This window comes from Triticum aestivum, chromosome 3A (genome assembly GCF_018294505.1).
Source record: "Triticum aestivum cultivar Chinese Spring chromosome 3A, IWGSC CS RefSeq v2.1, whole genome shotgun sequence".
Taxonomy (NCBI): Eukaryota; Viridiplantae; Streptophyta; class Magnoliopsida; order Poales; family Poaceae; genus Triticum; species Triticum aestivum.
This window is the reverse complement of record NC_057800.1, coordinates 514294168-514313277: the sequence shown is the minus strand read 5'-3', so window position 1 is coordinate 514313277 and position 19110 is coordinate 514294168. Positions and strand designations below refer to the sequence as shown.

Below are 19110 nucleotides of genomic sequence, written 5' to 3'. Positions count from 1 at the left end.
TTCAGATAACTGAAAATGAGCTACTTTGCACCCTGTTCGAAATGTCTTCAAGGCTTTATAAAAATGAACAGATAGAGTATTTCATTTTAATTTGTTTGTTTACTGGTTTATCAGTTTTCTTTTTTCTCTTTTTTCCAAGGGTCTGACACATTTCCCCCTATTCTTCTCCTATTACAACGACTTATTATTAATACACACTGGACGTTTTTCGCATACATGTTGAAAACATATCAGATACACATTGATTTTTTAAAATAAATTTTTATTTGTTTTATAATATAAGGCGGACATTTATGAAATGCATATTGAATAATTTTCAAACACACGCAAAGCATTTTCAAAAAAGTCATGGACACATTTGTATATGTGTGGTGAACCCACATAAAAAAGTATATGTGTGAACATTTTTCTAAATGACATGAACATTTTCGTGAATGGTATGAACATTCTTATAAAATTACGCCATCAATTTTTTAACTTCTCATGAGCATATCTCAAAACTGTGATAAACATGTTTAAAAAATCTAAATGGTGCGAACACTTCTAAAATTTTTTGAGAACAGATGCGATGAACATTCTTAAATATTAAACCCTCCGACCCATAATATAAGAGCATTTTGACACTAACTAATGTTAAGAACGCTCTTATATTATGGGACTAAGGGATGGAGTAAGTACTTTTTGAAATACTAGCAAACGTGTCCGTGCATTGCAACGTAAGAAAAAACATACCACTCCTCATACACACTTGACGGCATCAAAAAATCCCTAGAAATATTTCACGTTGTCGTACGAGAAACAGCATGATAAGTGGTGTTGCACGAAGACATAAAGGTAGGACGATATTTTAAGTATACTAAAGGTATGTCCAATTTATTAGACACACCGTAAGCATATCTACATCCTCTGTGGCGTCAATATTAGATTTTATAAGACCATCAAACTATCCTATCTAGTCAATTTGAATGAGTAGAAAACATATATAATAAGAATTTTCAAAATACACCATATAAAGAAAAGTATTAATTAAGGGTGCATCCTCAAAATAATTTAAAAATATTTGGATTCTACACATTTTTAAAAAATACACCATTTAGAGAAAATTATTAACAAGCAGTATAATAGCATATAAAAAGTATTAACACGCATGATAATAGCATATTTGGAACACACCATATAAAGAAAACATATATAATAGGAATTTTCAAAATACACCATATAAAGTATTAACATGCAGGATAATAGCATATTTGGAATCTACACATTTTTTAAACGATTTCCATATATAACATGTTTAATTTGTATTTAGGATTTGAAATATATTTTTAAAGCATTTGAATCTGTCAAAAAAGAAGAAAAAGGGATAAAAATATAGTAGCTGGGCTGAAGCTGCAACATTGTGCATAGATAGGCTTGGGCGAGGAAATTTAATCCTACGCCAACGGAAATTGGAAATTGGAGAGAAAGTGCACAAAAAGAAAAATATAGTAGCTGGGCTGAAGCTGCAACATTGTGCATAGATAGGCTTGGGCGAGGAAATTTAATCCTACGCCAACGGAAATTGGAAATTGGAGAGAAAGTGCACAAAAAGAGAAGATGCAAGATTTGAACTCGGGTCTCCTGTATCGGGCGATTAGGCTCAATCCACCACAATACTTCGATGCATGCGGAAAATTTGGGGCCTCGCTGTAAATAAACTATAAATCCGATGGTAACTTAAAAGAAAAAGTGAATTGTTTTTTTCCACTTATAGGTGGTATAGGAGGTAATTATTGATAACTTCGAGGGTAAATCTGACAATGGATGGGCAGAAACAAAAGCTCCTTTATTATTAAGTGCTCCCTCCGTTTCAGTCTACTGGTCATGCACATATACCTACATTGCCAATTTTATCATCCTAATATAAACTATATAACACAAAAATTATATCTTTTGAAAGTAGAAATTCTGAAGTTTATATTGGTATACTTTTTGTAATATATGACTTGTATTAGGTTGGCCAAATTGACAACTTAGGTATACGCGTACGTCCTGCAAACTGAGAGAGAGGGAGTAAGATTGGTGGACTCCGGAATACGCACGTCGAAGTTGAAATCTACTCCCTCCGTTGTTGTGATTATCTCACGAAACTCTAAAAAAGTGGATTATTAATGCAAGATTGGCAGACTCCAGAAATATTAACTCATTAATCATAGAGTCTTCCCCTCACAGCAATAATCCCGAATTGAACAAACCCGCTTAATTTATATTGACGCAGCCATCCATGCAGATTCAATAATTTTATTTATTTAGAGCCAATCAGCCATGCTAGCCCAAATCCATTTATTTCTTTCGCTCGCTTTGTTCCTTGGTTCTTGAAGTCGCTTCCCGATTTACACACAATCTACAAATGTATATAAAATGATGTATTCTGTAAAGAGTCGAGGCGGGACCTTTCAATTAAATAGTGAACCTATTTTTTAACACAAGCACATGCTAGGTCAGCTGGTTGGGGCCTTTGGGGTCATGAGTTCAAATCCCACAAAGCATAAATAACCTTTGCTGCTCCTTAGTCTGCAAAAGGGTGCAATGCAGGCCCTCCTAACATATTTTATTTAACATATCTATCCAATTTAAATGGGGTAAAAACACACACATATATATTCGCTACTCCTTAGTCTGTAGAAAAAAAGGTGCACGCAGGCCCTTCTACATACTTTATTTAACATAGACATCCAATTTAAACGAGGTAGAAAACATTCAATACTTCCATAGCAATTAATTAGGTTAATCAAGGTTGGAAAAAGAGCCCAACCGCGAATCCCCCCCCCCCCCCCGGCCCCCGCTTCGCTCCGCTCGGGGCGACGCGGGCGGCGACCCAGCCCTAGCCGCCGAACCCCCTCCACCTCCCTCCCACTCCTCGCCGCCGTCAAAGGGGTTGCCGGCGAAGGCTGTGCGACTGCCAAGGAAGGCGGCGGCGAGGCCTTGCTGCTCTGTCTTCTCGCGGAGGGCTTCGGAAGCCGAGGCGGCGGCCTCGGGCGGTGCGGCGGCGCCGGCTCTGCGGCAAGCGGCGCTCGCTGGTGCTCCTCCTCCCCCTTGGCTGTGCGGGTGGCGAGCGGTGGAGGCGTCGGGCGCAGGTCGCGGCGGGTGGCCTGGTGCCCCTGGCTGCGAGTCAGATCTGGAGGTCCTTCCTCCCCCTTCCTTCGCCTTTTCCCCACTGGATGTGGTCTGTGGCGGTCGATGGTCGCCGGATCCATTGAAGGTGGGGACGCCGGAGGTGCGAGATCGGTCCGAGAGAAATCTTTGGCCAGCTTTCTGGTCACGACGGCGGCGACGCCTTCTGGCGCCGTTCCCCTTCTCGAAGGCGCCGTCGAGGTTCGATCCCCGCCCCCTCCCTTCTCATACCCGGGTGAAAACCTTAGCCAGTTCTGGGCTTGGCGGCAGCGGCGCGGCATCCGCGCCGTCACCTTGCTGAAGGTGCCGTCTTGGGCGAGTTGGGGGTGTGCGCTGGCGTTTCGATGTGGTTTTCCGGCGAGCAGCGACATGGCAGTTGGAGGTAGCGACGGGAAACCAATTTTCACAAGATTAGCTCCTTGTATTTGTCTTGTCGACCGGCCGTGTGTGTGTGTGCTTGCCGGTGAGTCGGCGCTATTGCCATGGTAGGGGAGGGGATAGGGTTCCTCTCCCAGTGAGCAGCAACACGGTGTGGGCGGTTTGGACATTAATTCATTGAGCATTGATCTTATCTCAGCTATGGTCGCTTATCAACTCTGCTATTTGTTCCATCGGCGTCCTTGTCCTTCAGCAGCTTCGTTTCTTCGTGTATGACTCAGTGAGCTGCGGTTGGGCTCTTCTCCTGGCGATCTTTGCTCAGTGGGTTGGTCATGCTGAGAATCTCCCAAGGTGCTCCAGAATATACACCGTTCCTTTGCTCTAGGGTGAGTTGCTCCAATTTCCGACGGTCCGGCGCCCTTCGATCCAGGGTGAGGGGCAGGGGTCCCCTACGGAATGGGAGAGGGAAGGTTCAATGACGGTGGTCTCCTTTCGGAGTGGATGAGGGCGTGTTCATCTCCACTAGGCGGGTTTTCCTCTTGAAGTTCTCTCGCTGTCATGCTTCGGTGTTTCATTCGCGTCGAAGGGCTCCTTGAGCATTAAGCTAGTTTTACTGTAGTTCTTCTTGTGCTTTCTGCTGTGGTGCTTGTAGGCTGTTTTGGTAGCACCTTGTATCTGCCGCTTTTAGTTTCTTTGTTTTCTTTCTTGTTGTAAGGGCGATTGTAATTCCTGGCCGGTTGATGGCTTTGTTAATTCAAAGCCGGGCTCTGCTTGAGCCTTCGTTCTAAAAAAAAAATAAAAAAAAGGTTAATCAAGGTTTATGTCCTGAAAAGAATTTTATATTAGTTAACAGGAACGGCTAATAGCACGGTTGGAAGCTAAGCATTTTTCTGATTAAATTACATATATAAATTATTTGCTCTGAATTACTGTTGCAAAGTTATAGCATGATCATTTTAACACATTCTCTATAAATATAAAGACCAGAGATCTAAACGGGCTGAAAATAGAGTGAACTGGACCTACTGCAGCTGAACATGGAATAGTAACTAGCGCCCAGGTGCCTGTGACAGTGGCCACATAAGTTGGGCCGAAGCCTAACAGAGAGAGAGATAGGAGAGGGACATAATACTAGACCACGGGTTCTTTAAGAAAAGGCCAGGGGGCTTTTTTTTTATAGATTTTTAATATTAAATAAAATAAAAGAATGAGAAGAAAAAAAATCAAACGAAAGACTATCTGGCAATTTTATACTGGGCCGGCCCGCTAGAGGTTCCTTCAGGCGACTCTATCGCACGGCTCACAACGTTAAGTGCGGCTCTTTTTTTGTCAACGGTTTTGGACTATTTCTTGAACCATCACTTTGCATCTTTCTACTTTTTATATATTTTTGGTTGGCTTTACCTGTTTTCTTCAATGTTTTAATTTCTTGTTCTCATTTGTTCGTATTTAGTTTTAAATTTGTGAACATTCTTTTTAATTTGTACACTATTTTATATTCATGTACATTATTTTAAATTTGAGAAAAAAATTCTGTAATGAATATTTTTTAAAAATCATGAACATTTTGTGACTAAACATATATTATTTAAATTTCTAAATGTTTTCTCAATTTCATAAAAAAAATCCAATTCATGAATTTTCTTTTTAAAATGAAGATTTTAAAAAATGTTGAACATTTTTTGAATCCATGATTTTTTTAGAATAACTTGTTTAAATCTATGAAAAATAGAGTCGGTTTTTCTGTTACCAATAGCGCCTGGTTTGTATATCACAAGAGCTACAAAAGAGAGAGGAGAGCATACAAGCGAGTGAGACAAGCGATGAGCTCACTCCATAGCACGTCACAATGACAACAAGGTGGGCGTTTGGTGGCTCACCGGGGAGCTCTCTATTGGGCGCCGTTAGCGATCAACATAGGCCCATGAATATGTTTCCGTTGATATAAATGGTAAATACAAACAACATATAGACAGCATCAATAAAAATACAGACATATAGACATATTTCACTAGTTTATATTATTATTTTCTAAAAACCTAGTTTATATTGTTATTATTTTAATAATTAAATAAATAATATTCATGTGTTGAGAAAAATGATTGCACATACTTCAAATATAAACATGTACCTATTAATATATATTTTATATAGAAAATCTCTTGTATGCGAAAAGAAAATTTCAAATGTTACAAAAAGGTATTCATGTATATATGAAAAATAATATGTGTTTTGCAAACAAATGTTCATCTACAAAAAACATTATTTGTATATGGAAAAATTGTTTGTATCTCTCCAATGCATGTTCATGTAATAGAAAAATTGCCAAGTGTTCAAAAAAGGATAATGTGTCTTATAAAAACCATGCATTTTACTCAAGAAACACAAGGAAAGAAAGAAAAAGGAACAAAAAGGGAACAGCTAGTAAAACAAAAAAAAACAAAAAAATGTAAAAAGAAAGGGAAAACAGAAGGAAAAGGGAAAACAAAAAAAGAGTAATCCTAATATGTGGTCGTGGCTCATTTGGCAAACACGTAAGTGAGTGCTTGCTCCAACTAGAAATAGGTGAGATATAGTTTTTGTGGTTTGAGTGCACCTTATGTACTAAGTCCTAAGTACAACGCCTAAAAGTTGTCAACATAAATAAGAAAGCTCATTAACATAGGCATATATGCACTTTATCATACTATTTCTAACCGATAGTCAAACTAGAGCACAAGAAACCAAATGACATATTAACTTGTGAATAGTATAAGCTGACTGATGTTACTTCACATTTGGAATTATTTACACTCACTTGTCCATTCCATTTCTTGAGCCACTAATGATTTTGGATTTTCAAATTTTATGGTACATGGATTGTATTAGTTCTATGCCAGATTTGTTTTGCACTTTAGTCTCCTGGGTGCACGAGGTACATTTTTGAGAAGTAGTGTGGCGTCATCTAATGTTGAATTGACCTCTTGTAAAATAAGTTTAAGCACCATTAGCCATTCCAACCCTGAGATGGTTGTTGTTAGTATGAATGCGATATCAACCATTTTCTGGTAGCGGATCATTTACCTATGCTAAAGGATGCAAGAAAGGAAAGTATCACTACTGCTTCCTATGTGATTTGGTATTTGTGGAAAGAGTGATATCATCGCACCTTCGAGGGGGGGGGGGGGGTTGCACTCCCGTTGTAGTTTATAGGCTGTTTTTTTCTTTTGAAAAGCGCGAAATGCCCACCTAAACATTTTTATTAAGCTGCGGTTTTAGTTTTCACGGCAAGGATGTAGGGAAGTATACAAGGGTTTCTGGACATCGGCAGCAAACACGCTCGCCGACAGGCGTTTTACAAAACACTTACGCTACGACAAAGAAAATCTATACCCAAGACTCTAAAATTGATTTCCGCATAGACCTAAAGCAGCGCCAACGACACAACAAAACGTCAGCCACAATGTTGCATGCCACTACCATGGGTGGGCGGTGATTATCCCGAAAAACCGTAGAGTTCCAACTCTTCCAGATACCCCAGAGGGCGGCCAAAGAGGAGTAGTCTTCCTTATTCCGAGTCCAGGTGTTTCCGACTTTGGTATTTTCGTTCTTTTCATGTTTTCTTCCACTCTAAAAGTTGTTTACTTTGTTGATTATACAATTACTATAATGAATAGTAGATCTCCTGTTGGTTACGTCATTTTAGTAGTGTGACATAACAAAAAATGTACTATTCAACACCTTTGCGAGAAGTCAAGTTTATGTAGTTTTGATTTTTCGAAATTGTTTCATAAGAGGTAGGGATGAATGACGTTAAGGTGTAGCCGTAAGGAAGATACGTAAGGGTCTTTTTAAGGTTTTATTGTTACTTTTAGTTTTGCCATGAGTCTCCATTGTTTGTCTTAGTTTTTATATTCAACGAAGTATTATTTGTTTAAAATCATACCATTTCCTACACATCCTTTCGTATATTTGTGTAAGGACTAAAAATCAAACCTCAGATCCTATATACTTAAGAGAGTCATCTTCACTAACTTATTTATCTCAATATGCAAGCATGCCACCTGAGCATACAATTATGAATGGGCTAAGGCCCACCTCAACTTGCAATCATGCATGGGAAAGAACCCACCACAACATTCAACCATGCATGAAAAAATATTTCTCATTCAATTATATTCTATAAATATTTCTACAACTACACATAATCAAATATAATAAGCCATATTACTTTAAATTTTGGTTTTCATGCTATCAACTCAAATTTTCATCAATAATTCCTACAACAACGCACGGGGTACCCTCTAGTTAGTACAACTTGGCAAAGAGTATTCTTGTCCTATGATAGTTGGCATGTTTGGTTCTTTAAACCTTTTGAACCATTCACAGCACCTCTGCAGTTTGCGTTAGTAAAACTGACCTCAACTTACTAGAATTGTTTTTTGAAAATGTTGACAAAAATGGTCACATTGCGTATGAAGCAAGAATGAACAATTTTTTTAGGAAAACCAAAGTATTGCTCTTATGTATCTAATGTTATGCATCTTTCATTTTTTGCGGGTAATCAGGGAGTTTTATCGAATGTTAACAGGGTTACATTCGGCCAATACAAGCTTAGAGATGGAATCTAGTGCTAGTGTGGTGCAGTCATAGGACCAGGGCTCCACACACCACGTTCAAATCCTAGTGCTTATATTTACACACACACATGTGATATATTCAGTAGAAATTTGGTAAGATGGGTGGATAAATCCCGAGTCTTCATCAATTATAGCATGCGAATAGAAGTCAGGTACCTGTCAATACATATATATCAATATGTAAATGTGTCCGATGACTGGTGGTGTCTCTTTGCTTGCGCATCATCCTTTTTGATTGCAACAAATAAAAGAGTTATGTAAATATGTGAGAACGACATGGAAATGGCATCGCATAACTACAAGTCTACATAGCATTGCCATTGGATCCTGTTTGTCGGAGTTGTTAGAAAGAGTCATGTACAAGGTATACGGTAGTGTAAACCGTATACCGTAGAGAGGTAGGTAGATTGCGTGCATTGTAATCTAGGTGGTTAGGTTGTTAGGGTTTATCCTTATCTCTTGTATAGTTTTCTTGAGGATCAATCCACAACCTAACTGCCGCATGATGTAATCTGCATTGCCTATATTGAAGGAAATATGCCCTAGAGGCAATAATAAAGTTATTATTTATTTCCTTATATCATGATAAATGTTTATTATTCATGCTAGAATTGTATTAACCGGAAACATAATACTTGTGTGAATACATAGACAAACAAAGTGTCACTAGTATGCCTCTACTTGACTAGCTCGTTAATCGAAGATGGTTATGTTTCCTAACCATAAACAAAAGAGTTGTTATTTGATTAACGAAATCACATCATTAGGAGAATGATGTGATTGACATGACCCATTCCATTAGCTTAGCACCCGATCGTTTAGTATGTTGCTATTGCTTTCTTCATGACTTATACATGTTTCTACGACTATGAGATTATGCAACTCCCGTTTGCCGGAGGAACACTTTGTGTGCTACCAAATATCACAACGTAACTGGGTGATTATAAAGGAGCTCTACAGGTGTCTCCAAAGGTAAATGTTGGGTTGGCGTATTTCGAGATTAGGATTTGTCACTCCGATTGTCGGAGAGGTATCTCTGGGCCCTCTCGGTAATGCACATCACATAAGCCTTGCAAGCATTGCAACTAATGAGTTAGTTGTGAGATGATGTATTACAGAACGAGTAAAGAGACTTGCCGGTAACGAGATTGAACTAGGTATTGGATACCGACGATCGAATCTCGGGCAAGTAACATACCGATGACATAGGGAACAACGTATGTTGTTATGCGGTCTGACCGATAAAGATCTTCGTAGAATATGTAGGAGCCAATATGGGCATCCAGGTCCCGCTATTGGTTATTGACCGGAGATGTGTCTCGGTCATGTCTACATTGTTCTCGAACCCGTAGGGTCCGCACGCTTAAGGTTTCGATGACAGTTATATTATGAGTTTATGAGTTTTGATGTACCGAAGGAGTTCGGAGTCCCGGATGAGATCGGGGACATAACGAGGAGTCTCGAAATGGTCGAGACGTAAAGATTGATATATTGGACGACTATATTCGGACATCGGAAAGGTTCCGAGTGATTCGGGTATTTTTCGGAGTACCGGGTAGTTATGGGAGAAGCAATGGGCCTTGATGGGCTTTAGTGGGAAGAGGAGAAAGGGCCAAGGGGCTGCTGCGCCCCCCTCCCCTCTAGTCCGAATTGGACTAGGGAAAAGGGGGCCGGCCTCCTCTCCTTCTCCTCCACTTCCTTCTCCCTTCCTCCCCTCTTGGTGGACTCCTACTAGGACTTGGAGTCCTAGTAGGACTCCACATCCTGGCCGCACCTAGCCTTGGCCGGCCTCCTCCTCCTCCATCCTTTATATACTGAGGCAAGGGACACCCCATGAACACAAGTTGATCCACGTGATCTTTTCCTTAGCCGTGTGCGGCGCCCCCAGCCACCATAGTCCTCGATAATACTCTAGCGGAGTTTAGGCGAAGCCCTGCTGCTGTAGTGCATCAAGATCGTCACCACGCTGTCGTGCTGACGGAACTCTTCCCCAACACTTTGCTGGATCGGAGTCCGGGGATCGTCATCGAGCTGAACGTGTGCTAGAACTCGGAGGTGCCGTAGTTTCGGTGCTTGATCGGTCGGATCGTGAAGACGTACGACTACATCAACCAAACGCTTCCATTGTCGATCTACTAGGTATGTAGATCACACTCCCCCCTCTCATTGCTATGCATCACCATGATCTTGCGTGTGCGTAGGAAATTTTTTGAAATTACTGCGTTCCCCAACAGTGGCATCCGAGCCTAGGTTTTATATGTTGATGTTATATGCACGAGTAGAACACAAGTGAGTTGTGGGCGATATAAGTCATACTGCCTACCAGCATGTCATATTTTGGTTCGGCGGTATTGTTGGACAAGACGACCCGGACCGACATTACGCGTACGCTTACGCGAGACCGGTTCTCCCGACGTTCTTTGCACATAGGTGGCTTGCGGGCGACAGTCTCTCCAACTTTAGTTGAACCAAGTGTGGCTACGCCCGGTCCTTGCGAAGGTTAAAACGGAGTCTATTTGACAAACTATCGTTGTGGTTTTGATGCGTATGTGAGATTGGTTCTTGCTTAAGCCCGTAGCAGCCACGTAAAAACTTGCAACAACGAAGTAGAGGACGTCTAACTTGTTTTTGTAGGGCATATTGTGATGTGATTTGGTCAAGGCATGATGCTGAATTTTATTGTATGAGATGATCATGTTTTGTAACCGAGTTATCGGCAACTGGCAGGAGCCATATGGTTGTCACTTTATTGTATGCAATGCAATCGCGATGTAATGCTTTACTTTATCACTAAGCGGTAGCGATAGTCGTGGAAGCATAAGATTGGCGAGACGACAACGATGCTACGATGGAGATCAAGGTGTCGCGCCGGTGACGATGGTGATCATGACGGTGCTTCGGAGATGGAGATCACAAGCACAAGATGATGATGGCCATATCATATCACTTATATTGATTGCATGTGATGTTTATCTTTTTATGCATCTTATCTTGCTTTGATTGACGGTAGCATTATAAGATGATCTCTCACTAAATTATCAAGAAGTGTTCTCCCTGAGTATGCACCGTTGCCAAAGTTCGTCGTGCCCAGACACCACATGATGATCGGGTGTGATAAGCTCTACATCCATCTACAACGGGTGCAAGCCAGTTTTGCACACGCAGAATACTCAGGTTAAACTTGACGAGCCTAGCATATGCAGATATGGCCTCGGAACACAGAGACCGAAAGGTCAAGCGTGAATCATATAGTAGATATGATCAACATAACGATGTTCACCATTGAAAACTACTCCATCTCATGTGATGATCGGTTATGGTTTAGTTGATTTGGATCACGTGATCACTTAGAGGATTAGAGGGATGTCTATCTAAGTGGGAGTTCTTAAGTAATATGATTAATTGAACTTAAATTTATCATGAACTTAGTCCTGGTAGTATTTTGCAAATTATGTTGTAAATCAATAGCTCGCGTTGTTGCTTTCATATGTTTATTTTGATATGTTCCTAGAGAAAATTGTGTTGAAAGTTGTTAGTAGCAATGATGCGGATTGGATCCATGATCTGAGGTTTATCCTCATTGCTGCACAGAAGAATTATGTCCTTGATGCACCGCTAGGTGACGGACCTATTGCAGGAGCAGATGCAGACGTTATGAACGTTTGGCTAGCTCAATATGATGACTACTTGATAGTTTAGTGTACCATGCTTAATGGCTTAGAATCGGGACTTCAAAGACGTTTTGAACGTCATGGAGCATATGAGATGTTCCAGGAGTTGAAGTTAATATTTCAACAAATACCCGAGTTGAGAGATATGAAAGTCTCCAACAAGTTCTATAGCTAAAAGATGGAGGAGAATCGCTCAACTAGTGAGCATGTGCCCAGATTGTCTGAGTACAACAATCGCTTGAATCAAGTGGGAGTTAATCTTCCATATAAGATAGTGATTGACAGAATTCTCTAGTCACCATCACCAAGTTAGTAGAACTTTGTGATGAACTATGATATGCAAGGGATAACGGAAACGATTCCCAAGCTCTTCGTAATGCGGAAATTGACGAAGGTAGAAATCGAGAAAAACATCAAGTGTTGATGGTAGACAAGACCACTAGTTTCAAGAAAAGGGCAGAGGGAAGAAGGGGAACTTCAAGAAGAACAGCAAGCAAGTTGCTGCTCAAGTGAAGAAGCCCAAGTCTGGTCCTAAGCCTGAGACTAAGTGTTTCTACTGCAAAGGGACTGGTCACTGGAAGCAGAACTACCCCAAGTGATTGGCAGATAAGAAGGATGGCAAAGTGAACATAAGTATATTTGATATACATGTTATTGATGTGTACTTTACTAGTGTTTATAGCAATCCCTCAGTATTTGATACTAGTTCAGTTGCTAAGATTAGTAACTCGAAACGGGAGTTGCAGAATAAACAGAGACTAGTTAAGGGTGAAGTGACGATGTGTGTTGGAAGTGGTTCCAAGATTGATATGATCATCATCGCACACTCCCTATACTTTCGGGATTAGTGTTGAACCTGAATAAGTGTTATTTGGTGTTTGCGTTGAGCATGAATATGATTTTATCATGTTTATTGTAATACGGTTATTCATTTAAGTAAGAGAATAAATTGTTGTTCTGTTTACATGAATAAAACCTTATATGGTTACACACCCAATGAAAATAGTTCGTTGGATCTCGATCGAAGTGATACACATAATCATAATATTGAAACCAAAAGATGCAAAGTTAATAATGATAGTGCAACTTATTTGTAGCACTGCCGTTTAGGTCATATTGGTGTAAAGCGCATGAAGAAACTCCATGCTGATGGGCTTTTGGAATCACTTGATTATGAATCAGTTGATGCTTGCGAACCAAGCCTCATGGGCAAGATGACTAATACTCTGTTCTTCGGAACAATGGAGCGAGCAACAGATTTGTTGGAAATCATACACACTGATGTATGTGGTCCGATAAATATTGAGGCTCGCGACAAGTATCATTATTTTCTGATCTTCACAGATGATTTGAGCAGATATGAGTATATCTACTTAATGAAACACAAGTCTGAAATATTTGAAAAGTTCAAAGAATTTCAGAGTGAAGTGGAGAATCATCGTAACAAGAAAATAAAAGTTTCTACGATATGATCACACAGGTAAAATATTTGAGTTACGAGTCTGGCCTTCAGTTAAAACAATGTGAAATAGTTTCACTACTCACGCCACCTGGAAGACCACAGCATAATGGTGTGTCCGAACATTATAACCGTACTTTATTAGATATGGTGCGATCTATGATGTCTCTTACCGATCTACCACTATCGTTTTGGGGTCATGCATTAAAGACAATTGCATTCACGTTTAAAAGGGCACCATCTAAGTCCGTTGAGACGACACAATCTGAACTGTGGTTTGGAAAGAAACCAAAGTTGTCGTTTCTTAAAGTTTGGGATTGTGATGCTTATATGAAAAAGTTTCATCCTGATAAGCTCAAACCCAAATCGGAGAAATATGTCTTCATAGGATACCCAAAGGAGACTGTTTGGTACACCTTCTATCACAAATCCGAAGGCAAGACTTTTATTGTTAAATTCGGAGTTTTTCTAGAGAAGGAGTTTCTCTCGAAAGAAGTGAGTGGGAGGAAAGTAGAACTTGATGAGGTAACTGTACCTGCTCCCTTATTGGAAAGTAGTTCATCACAGAAATCTGTTCCTGTGACTACTACACCAATTAGTGAGGAAGCTAATGATGATGATCATGTAACTGCGGATCAAGTTACTACCAAACCTCGTAGGTCAACCAGAGTGAGATCCGCACCAGAGTAGTACGGTAATCCTATTCTGGAGGTCATGTTACTTGACCATGACGAACCTACGAACTATGAGGAAGCGATGATGAGCCCAGATTCCGATAAATGGCTTGAGGCCATGAAATCTGAGATAGGATCCATGTATGAGAACAAAGTGTGGACTTTGGTGGACTTGCCCGATGATCAGCAAACCATTGATAATAAATGGATATTCAAGAGGAAGACGGACACTGATAATAGTGTTACTATCTACAAAGCTAGAATTGTCGCAAAAGGTTTTCGACAAGTTCAAGGTGTTGACTACGATGAGAGTTTCTCACTCGTATCTATGCTTAAGTCTGTCCGAATCATGTTAGCAATTGCCGCATTTTATGAAATCTGGCAAATGGATAAACAAAACTGCATTCCTTAATGGATTTCTTAAAGAAGAGTTGTATATAATGGAACCAGAAGGTTTTGTCAATCCTAAAGGTGTTAACAAAAAATGCAAGCTCCAGCGATCCATTTATGGACTGGTGCAAGCATCTCGGAGTTGGAATATACGCTTTGATAAGTTGATCAAAGCATATAGTTTTATACAAACTTACGGTGAAGCCTGTATTTACAAGAAAGTGAGTGGGAGCACTACAACATTTCTGATAAGTATATGTGAATGACATATTGTTGATCGGAAATAATATAGAATTATTCTGCAAAGCATAAAGGAGTGTTTGAAAGGAGTTTTTCAAAGAAAGACCTCGGTGAAGCTGCTTACATATTGAGCATCAAGATCTATAGAGATAGATCAAGACGCTTGATAAGTTTTTTTCAATGAGTACATACCTTGACAAGATTTTGAAGTAGTTCAAAATGGAACAGTCATAGAAAGGGTTCTTACCTGTGTTACAAGGTATGAAATTGAGTAAGACTCAAAGCCCGACCACGTCAGAAGATAGAAAGAGAATGAAAGGCATTCCCTATGCCTCAGCCATAGGTTCTATAAAGTATGCCATGCTGTGTACCAGATCTATTGTATACCCTACACTGATTTTGGCAAGGGAGTACAATAGTGATCTAGGAGTAGATCACTGGACAGCGGTCAAAATTATCCTTAGTGGAATAAGGATATGTTTCTCGATTATGGAGGTGACAAAAGGTTCGTCGTAAAGAGTTACATCGATGCAAGTTTTGACACTGATCTAGATAACTTTAAGTCTCAATCTGGATACATATTGAAAGTGGGAGCAATTAGCTAGAGTAGCTCCGTGCAGAGCATTGTTGACATAGATATTTGCAAAATACATACGGATCTGAATATGGCAGACCCGTTGACTAAAATTATCTCACAAGCAAAATATGATCACACCTTAGTACTCTTTGGGTGTTAATCACATAGCGATGTGAACTAGATTACTGACTCTAGTAAACCCTTTTGGGTGTTGATCACATATCGATGTGAACTATGGGTGTTAATCACATGGTGATGTGAACTATTGCTGTTAAATCACATGGCGATGTGAACTAGATTATTGACTCTAGTGCAAGTGGGAGACTGAAGGAAATATGCCCTAGAGGCAATAATAAAGTTATTATTTATTTCCTTATATCATGATAAATGTTTATTATTCATGCTAGAATTGTATTAACCGGAAACATAATACTTGTGTGAATACATAGACAAACAAAGTTTCACTAGTATGCCTCTACTTGACTAGCTCGTTAATCGAAGATGGTTATGTTTCCTAACCATAAACAAAAGAGTTGTTATTTAATTAACGGGATCACATCATTAGGAGAATGATGTGATTGACATGACCCATTCCATTAGCTTAGCACCCGATCGTTTTGTATGTTGCTATTGCTTTCTTCATGACTTATACATGTTCCTATGACTATGAGATTATGCAACTCCCGTTTGCCGGAGGAACACTTTGTGTGCTACCAAACGTCACAACGTAACTGGGTGATTATAAAGGAGCTCTACAGGTGTCTCCAAAGGTAAATGTTGGGTTGGCGTATTTCAAGATTAGGATTTGTCACTCCGATTGTCGGAGAGGTATCTCTGGGCCCTCTCGGTAATGCACATCACATAAGCCTTGCAAGCATTGCAACTAATGAGTTAGTTGTGAGATGATGTATTACAGAATGAGTAAAGAGACTTGCCGGTAACGAGATTGAACTAGGTATTGGATACCGACGATCGAATCTCGGGCAAGTAACATACCGATGACAAAGGGAACAACGTATGTTGTTATGCGGTCTGACCGATAAAGATCTTCGTAAAATATGTAGGAGCCAATATGGGCATCCAGGTCCCGCTATTGGTTATTGACAGGAGACGTGTCTTGGTCATGTCTACATTGTTCTCGAACCCGTAGGGTCCGCACGCTTAAGGTTTCGATGACAGTTATATTATGAGTTTATGAGTTTTGATGTACCGAAGGAGTTCGGAGTCCCGGATGAGATCGGGGACATGACGAGGAGCCTCGAAATGGTCGAGACGTAAAGATTGATATATTGGACGACTATATTCGGACATCGGAAAGGTTCCGAGTGATTCGGGTATTTTTCGGAGTACCGGGTAGTTACGGGAGAAGCAATGGGCCTTGATGGGCTTTAGTGGGAAGAGGAGAAAGGGCCAAGGGGCTGCTGCGCCCCCCCTCCCCTCTAGTCTGAATTGGACTAGGGAAAAGGGGGCCGGCCACCTCTCCTTCTCCTCCACTTCCTTCTCCCTTCCTCCCCTCTTGGTGGACTCCTACTAGGACTTGGAGTCCTAGTAGGACTCCACATCCTGGCCGCACCTAGCCTTGGCCGGCCTCCTCCTCCTCCATCCTTTATATACTGACGCAAGGGACACCCCATGAACATAAGTTGATCCACGTGATCTTTTCCTTAGCCGTGTGCGGCGCCCCCAGCCACCATAGTCCTCGATAATACTGTAGCGGAGTTTAGGTGAAGCCCTGCTGCTGTAGTGCATCAAGATCGTCACCATGCCATTGTGCTGACGGAACTCTTTCCCGACACTTTGCTGGATCGGAGTCCGGGGATCGTCATCGAGCTGAACGTGTGCTAGAACTCGGAGGTGCCGTAGTTTCGGTGCTTGATCGGTCGGATCGTGAAGACGTACGACTACATCAACCAAACGCTTCCGTTGTCGATCTACTAGGTATGTAGATCACACTCCCCCCTCTCGTTGCTATGCATCACCATGATCTTGCGTGTGCGTAGGAATTTTTTTGAAATTACTGTGTTCCCCAACATATATAACATGTACGCGTCCCTGCTCAAAGGCATACGCTTCCACGCAATCTTTCATGGTATTCAGAGCCTAGTTCCTCTACCGCATCCAAACCTAGCAGCTCGTATCAAACCTAGTAGCCATGGCCAGCTCTAGCTCCGCCGCCGCTCCATATGCCCTCATTCCCATCGCTAAAAAGCTCCACCGCGGCAACTACCTAGTGTGGCGCGCACAGGCCTTAGCTACCATCTGTGGAGCCCGGCTGATCGACCACCTCAACCCCGATCACCCGTTCCCGGAGCCCAAGCTTGTCGACAAGGACGGCAAGCCCACCGATGTGCCGAATCCAGAACATCTCACCGCGTTGGCACAAGACTCCCAAGTGCTCAGCTTCATCTTCAATTCAATCTCTGCTCCTGTGATGATCCAAGTCGCCCACTACACCAAGGCCGCCGCGGCATGGACCGCGATCAGAGAGATATTTCTCTCCCAGACGCAGGCCAACATCGTCAACACGCGGATCGCCCTCTCCACCACCAAAAAGGGCATCGCGACCATCGCCGAGTACATCGGGCGCATGAAAGCGCTAGGCGACGAGATGGCTTCAGCAGGGAAGCCGCTCGACGATGACGACATGGTCTCCTACATCCTCGCCGGACTCGACTTCGACTACATCTCCTTCGTCTCGTCCATCTGCGCTACGAGGACTGAGCCCATCAAGGTAGCTGAACTTTATTCTCAGCTGATTGGTTTTGGAAAGCGTCTTGCCATGTTTGAAGGGGGAAATCAGTCCTCTCATTCCTCGGCCAACGCCGTGTCTCGTGGCCGTGGTGGTTTCGGTCGAGGAGGCGGCCGTGGAGGCCGTGGAAACGGAGGAGGCCGTGGCAATGGAGGCCGTGGCAATGGAGGCGGTGGCCGCGGCAATGGAGGCCGTGGAAACGGCAATGGAGGAGGCAACGATCTCCCTGAGGTTGTTTGCCAGATTTGCAAGAAACCAAACCACACTGCCGTCGAGTGCTGCCGCCGCTTCGACATCTCCTTCACCAAGAACGAGAAAAGTGCAGGCTCGGCCACCACCTCGTCCTATGGAGTGGACACAAACTGGTACCTGGACACGGGGGCCACGGACCGTACATCACCAGCGAGATCGACAAGTTGACCGTCCGCAACAAGTACAACGACAATGAGCAAGTCCATACTGCAAACGGGGAAGGTATGGAAATTTGTCATATTGGTCAATCCACTGTTCAAACCCCCACTCGTGATCTTCATCTCAAAAATATATTGCATGTACCCGATGCCACCAAAAATCTTATCTCAGCTCATCGTTTATCCACTGACAACAACACCTTTCTTGAAATTCACCCATGTTTATTTTTCGTTAAGGAACAGGGAACGAGGAGAACCCTTCTCCAAGGCAGGTGTAAACGTGGTCTTTACCCCCTATCATCGGCTCCGGTGACCTCCAGCAAACAGGCGTTTGGTGTCAATAAAGTGTCCATGGACAGGTGGCACAGTCGGCTAGGGCATCCTTCATCAACCATAGTTCGTCATGTCCTTAGCCACAACAACATTCCTTTTTCAAGTAGTGAGTTGAATAAAGAAGGTGTTTGTGACGCTTGTCAATTAGGCAAGAGCCACCAACTACCGTATCCTAGTTCGATCAGTGTATCTAAAGCTCCTTTAGAGCAAATTTTCTCTGATGTATGGGGGGCTGCCCATGATTCTATCAATAGGAAAAACTATTATGTGTCCTTTATTGATGATTATAGCAAATTCACATGGATCTATCTTCTTAAGCATAAGTCTGAAGTCTTCAAAATCTTTCATGAATTTCAAGCATTAGTTGAAAGGTTGTTCAATAGGAAAATTATCACCATGCAAACTGACTGGGGTGGCGAATATGAACGTTTAAATTCCTTCTTTCGCCAACTAGGAA

At 41.7% G+C, this 19110-nt stretch overlaps 1 pseudogene; it reads left to right on the top strand.

Annotated features, from left to right (window-relative positions):
* Positions 1–17787: 17787 nt before the first annotated feature.
* LOC123063855 (uncharacterized) lies at positions 17788–17929 on the top strand (annotated as a pseudogene).
* The last annotated feature ends 1181 nt before the right edge of the window (positions 17930–19110 follow it).